We start from the raw sequence: 6,637 nt of genomic DNA, 5'->3' as shown, positions 1-6,637 counted from the left end.
TTCTTTTCGAAAGCATTTTTTTTATGTGTGCACGTGCACCTTGCGTATACAAGACAGCAATGAGCGTATTTCTATTCAGTATATTTAGTAATTGTGAAAAATATAGACATTTGAAAATAAATATATGTTCTACATACATTTGAGGCAGTGTCAGGTCGACCGGGTGCATGATAACCAGGAAACTACTCACCGATGCAGTCGTGTTTGCCTTTATTGTGGGGCTAGAAAAGCAAGTCCAAATAAGCAACTCAACGTTCAAAAACAAGCCCCAGAAAATCACAACCCGCCATTCACGAACTTTGCAAGCGCCTTAAGAATGAAAGTGCCATTAAAGGAAACTTCCATAGACTCGTTATTATCGTGTTAACTTTGACAGCCCTAAAAAGGATACTGAGGGCCTGATCTGCTAAAGGTTTGCGTGTATTAAAACACGCGCAAACTTGAAAGTAAACGCAAAGCTGTTCTACTTAACGTGTGCGCCGAGGATTGGGTTTCTTAAAGGGGAACTGCACTTTTTTTTAAAAAATTCCTATCGTTCACAATGATTATGAAAGACATGATGACGATGTATTTTTTTTTAATGCATTCTAACTCGTAAAAAGTAAAAGCCAATGGTAGGTCCACTATTCCGCCCATAAAATCTGATAAATAACCAATTAAAAAGCGGCAACAATACTCCATTTACATTTCGTGACTTGAATATTAACCAAGTTTTAGTGATATTGTTATTATAAGCGCTAATGCAGACAAAGTATTTATAGCGGTGCCGTGATCACAAGCTTGTGTGCCTATGCTTGCATCATCGAGTGGTCTGCTGCTTCCTTGCTTCCCTGCTCCCTGTGTTTATTGTCGATCATAAATCATGCATTTCACCTGGATAGTAGAAGGATGAGGACGTATTCCAACAAGTTGGTACACTTTGGCATCCAATTTAGACCCGGTAATGGTGAGAACGGCACGAAAAGAGGCTTGGTTCCAACCGCCTTTTCTTCATAAGGTATATGAGTCATTCTTCATCTAAATGGGAATATATGAACATCCTATTAGTCTGCATCCTAATGACAGCAGACATTGTACAGTAAGTGATGTTTTATTATGTTTGTTGGCTCTCATGAAGTCTGTGCAGTGAGTAATAATCAGTGATGTTAAAAAAAAAAAAAAGCGATCATTGTGATGCGTTTTTTAAATCAATGCGCCACATATGCTTAAAATTATCAAAATACGTCAATATTAAATGTTAGTATAAATGTGTCTGTTACTACATTACATATATACTGTTTGGATGTTTTTTTAAGGGCTTTATAGGCAGAATAGAGCGGCTCCAATAGGCTCCATAGAAAGCTGACTTTTGATTGCATTTCTTTACTATTTAGAATGCATTAAAACAATACATTTTTGTTTCTCATAATGATTGTAAAAAGATAGGCAAAATTCCAAAATATGTGCAGTTCTCTTTTAAGTGAGCAAAATAAGGAGCCCTATCCATTTCAGGTGTTTGTCTTCATGAATATGCAGAATATATGATGATCAATATGCAATTCTGGGAGGAGAAAATGGAAATATGATTATTTAGCACACTCAGTGTGATCTATCAAGGCCCAAACTGTTCTGCAGCCGCTGTTTTGCATATTTAGTTTGTGGAGAAACTATAGGTGCAAACTGGCAGTTGCGCAAAAATAGTTGTGAAAAAAGTAGGTGATTGCGCTGCGTCTTACGTATGTTTGTCAACATATATGGACTGTCAAAAAATATATATCTTTTTTTAGCTGATGTATGACTTAAGGGGCTGATTAAAATGAATTAAATTAATGCATTTTTTATATTGGAGATATTTGTCATGATCCGTTGCCCGGATCATGTTTTGTTCTGTTAGTTTTGACCCTGGGTTTGTGTTTCAGTTGCCATGACTGCAGGTTAGTTCCACCTGCCTCTGATTAGTGTTCGGTATGGCACTAATCAGAGAGCTATTTATTCCCGTTTCTTTCCACAATCAGTCTGTCTTCCTTGTTTGCATCACGCAACAGCTAACGACGGCTATAGTTTTGATTCCTGTTTGTATGCTAGCTTCCACGCTAGGCTCTTTCTTAGCTTTGCCACCCATGCTATCGGCACACTTTTGTTTTTCCTGTTTTTCCTGCATGATTTATGAGAAATAAATCATTTCCTACCTGCACGCTTCGTCCGGAGTTTTCCGTCTGCATCTGGGGAGAACGGCCGCTGCATAAACATGCAACCTAGTCGTTACAATATTGTCAACATATCTCTTATATGCATATATAATTAGTTTGCGTCCAGACAATAAAAGCGCACACTCGCAGTTATTACCAGCATCTTACGTGAGCGTGCTTTCAGCGTGCTAAAAAAGTGGGTTATGTCGTCGATCGCACAGCAGGACTGCTTCTACAATGCAGAGAATAACATGAATGTACAGTAAATGAGTGTCTCCATGGTGAAAGCTGCATAGTCCATGCAAAAGCATCATTTCGATACGGCGATCTGCACCAGTTATCAATTGTACGCACAGTTTTAGTAGACTAATGGTACACGCAATTTTGTAGTTTGCACACGCTGTTTAGCACGTAGTATTTGGATCTTAGTAGGTACAGGGGTGAACTGACAGGAACATTTCAAATAGATTAATACGGAATATGTACTGTAACAAATATCTTCTTGAACTGTTTCATATTTACTTACTCAATCCATTCCTAGTTTTAGTCCACATCTTGATATTAAAGTTTGTGTTTTGGCTCTTAGAGGGCCGGAGCCTCGACCGGAGGACATGACGTCGCAATGGGTCATCTGTTTTGTGAACCCACTTAGAGCACATTAGCAACCCTTTTCCCTCCAATCGACCGCCAGCCCCTGGTTGTTAATGGCATCAAGCACGCATCTCCCGACGCGGATCGATTGCAAAGTTTCAAAATGGCAAACATTTTTCATTTTTGCACAGATTCATCAGAGGATTTGGGCGTTTTCAAGGCGTCATCAGTCATGCAAGAACAAAGCGGAGACTCTTAATTGCTTTTTCAAATTGCCTCTTTGAACGCTGGCTGACCCAATTAGATGCAGGGATGTGTTTGTTAGCGTCTGGGCGAACATTTCACACCTACAGCGGCAGCGGGAGATAGCGCGGACTTAATTGAGTCTTGCTAATGACGAGACATGCATCCTAAAGTCCCGGGGTTGTTGGATCGGCGGTCAATCACAAGGCAGTTGGAGGTTTTATCGCCTTCTTCGAGGGTCCCCCGGCTTTGTTTTGGCCTGCACTAATCTTAAAAGCAAGCAGAGTCCTTCGAAACCGGCGCCCCCCGAAACCGGTGAAGGATGTTTTGTCATTTCTTGTGTGGAATGAAGAAAACAAAGACGTTTCTTCGTCTGGGAAGCCAAGTGCGTTTATGAAAAGGCAGCTTGCAGATGTCACTATCACAGCACAGGTGACAGACATGGCGGCGCTGGCTGTCAAACCAATGAGTCAGTCAGATATGTCGCGCAAGAATAAACAGCCAAGCATTGTTACTTCCTGCATTATTTATTATAAACCCAAGTTTCCTGCTGACGGATCGTCACTACTTCCTGTCAAAAGAGGCGGCGGTTGTCATGCGTCACTCAAGACCCCCCGCTGTAAGCCTTAAACCAGGGGCGTCCAAACTTTTTCCACTGAGGGCCGAACACGGAAAAATTAAAGCATATGGGGGCCATTTTGATATTTTTCATTTTCAATTTTTTATTTATTTTACCTTTAGGGTCCCGGGGACCATAAAGGGTCTCAGTCATTACAATTTTAAAAATAAATCAGATTATTATTATTTTTTAATTATTTAACGCTTACAGTTAATCTCTATATCAACTTTGTTTTGTTTTGTTTTGTTTTCATGTTTATTTCGAATATGTAGACAAAACAAAAACAAATACATTTTGCAAAAAACAACAAAAAAGCCATCCAAGAATGAATAACAAAAATAATAATAATAATAATAATAGTAATAATAAAAAGCAAAAAGAAACAAGAAATGAAAATAAACATTAATGTAAACATATCTTCAAGTTGATATAAAGTAATACAAATAAAAAAAAATGTTTTATGGCTTTTCTGTCAAAAACAACTTAGTTTTTTTATAGTAAAACTGAAATATGGAGTATTTAGTAATTAGAGCCCTAAAATATCAATAATGCAGGACACCATTGATTTTAATTATTTCATATTTTTGAGTAATCACAGTGAAAAGATAAATAAAAAATCACTAAATATATTTGGGATCCAAAAGGTGCCCCACTCATAAAGTGATACATTTTCATTAGGTTTTTCTTTTACTTTCAACACTTAAGTTACGAGATCAACTTCAGATATATCTGTCGATTTTATGCTGGAACTATTATTTTGTTTGTTTTATGCGCTTTTGTCAAAGAAAACTTTGATGTTTTTATATGGCTACTACACAATATATGCAATATTTACCATATAAAACATTTTAAAGTGAAATATTTGAAGAAATTGGAGCCCTGAAGATAATTCATTATAACATGGATTTTTTGTCATTATTTTTTTTTTTGAGCAATGGCAAAAAAAGAAAAATAAAGAAAGACAAAAGAAAAAAAACAGCCTGCATGGCAGCTTTTGTGTCAACATTGCAACTTTTTCTCGTTAGATTTCACCTCATTCCACTTTTTTTAATGTTCTTTTTTATTTTTACAATAGTATTTCCAGAATGTGTGGCAAGCCGGTAAACAATTAGCTGCGGGCCGCAAATGGCCCCCGGGCCGCGCTTTGGACACCCTGCCTTAAACGCTGCTGCTTAGCCGGGCCTCTTAATGACCACCTCCGGGCAGATAAGCTGAGCTCCGCGGGCAAAAAAAAAAAAAAAAAGAAAAGAAAGACACCTCTTCCAAAGGGGATGCCGTCGCCATACACTGTGAAATTGATTCCGCAAAGTGAATCACGAGCTCATCTCAGCTCGCTCAAAAAACAGCGGATAAATCAGCCCCTCGCAGGAAATGTTCCGATCCTGGTCCAGAGCTATTTAATGGCATCGTCGAGAGACGTGTAGTCCCGGTTAGTACGCCACTGGTCTGCTAAATTGTCATCATGTCACACCTTTATTTTGCTTTTTTAGGTCTTCCGTGCCCATCTTTGGATGGCTTCACTGTGGGGACGGTGAGTGTTACGGTCCCCTGTGGGGAAAACTGGAGGTTTTAATATTGCAGAAGGAACATGTGTTCATAGATCATGTGAAATGGGGGTTAAATCACCAAAAATGATTCCCGGACGCGGCCACCGCTGCTGCCCACTACTCCCCCCACCTCCCAGGGGGTGATCAAGGGTGATGGATCAAATGCAGAGAATAATTTCGCCACACATAGTGTGTGTGTGACTATCATTGGTACTTTAACTTAACTTTATGAACAACACATTTGAGAAAAATCTATCTACTCCTGCACTTGCGTACTCCACTTTTAAACTTTTGACGCTGCGGCTTTAAGGAACAACTTCCTTCATCAGGCTTTGCTACACTTCCTAAAATAAAGCCTTGCAGTCTGCCGACATGAGTGTTTATGTCTTTGAAAAGTCATCTCACGAGTCAGTTATTGTTAGTTTCTGTATTTTGTATTTCCTGTCCAACGCTCTTATTTTTCATACCACTTCCTGTTTGCCTCCCTTTACCACCGATCCACTGGTTGAACCGCTGGTTCCCTCACTTGTTCCTGGTTGGCAATCAGGAGACACCTGACACTGGATGGTAATAAGGACACATTTGTCCCTGATTGACAATCAGGACACATTTGTCCCTGGTTGACAATCAGGACACACCTGTCCCTTGGTGGCAATAAGGACAAACCTGACCCCCGTCGGAAATAAGGACACACCCGTCCCTGGTGGGCAATAAGGACACACCTGTCCCTGGTGGGCAATAAGGACATTCCCGTCCCTGGTGGGCAATAAGGACACACCTGTCCCTGGTGGGCAATAAGGACACACCTGTCCCTGGTGGGCAATAAGGACACACCTGTCCGTGGTTGCTAATCAGGACCCACCCGTCCCTGGATGGAAATAAGGACACATCTGTCCCTGGTTGTCAATCAGGACACACCTGTCCCTGGTTGTCAATCAGGACACACCCGTCCCTGGATGGAAATAAGGACACATCTGTCCCTTGTTGTCAATCAGGACACACCTGTCCCTGGTTGTCAATCAGGACACACCTCTCCCTGGTTGTCAATCAGGACAAACCTGTCCCTGAAAGGAAATCAGGACACAGGACCTTGTTAATCGGGACACACCTGTCCCTGGTTAAAAATAAGGACACATCTGTCCCTAGATAGAAATAAGGACACAATTGTCCTTGGCTGACAATCAGGACACACCTGTCCCTGGATGGAAATCAGGACACAGCTGACCCTAGATGGCAATAAGAACACAACTGACCCCAGTTGGAAATAAGGACACACCTGTCCCTGGATGGAAATAAGGACACACCTGTCCCTGGATGGAAATAAGGACACGCCTGTCCCTGGATGGAAATAAGGACACACCTGTCCCTGGATGGAAATAAGAACACAACTGTCCCTGGATGGAAATAACACAACTGTCCTTGGATGGAAATAAGGACACACCTGTACCTGGATGGAAATAAGGACACAC

The sequence above is a fragment of the Entelurus aequoreus genome, linkage group LG15 (assembly GCF_033978785.1).
Source record: "Entelurus aequoreus isolate RoL-2023_Sb linkage group LG15, RoL_Eaeq_v1.1, whole genome shotgun sequence".
Classification (NCBI taxonomy): Eukaryota; Metazoa; Chordata; class Actinopteri; order Syngnathiformes; family Syngnathidae; genus Entelurus; species Entelurus aequoreus.
This window is presented reverse-complemented; position numbering follows the sequence as displayed.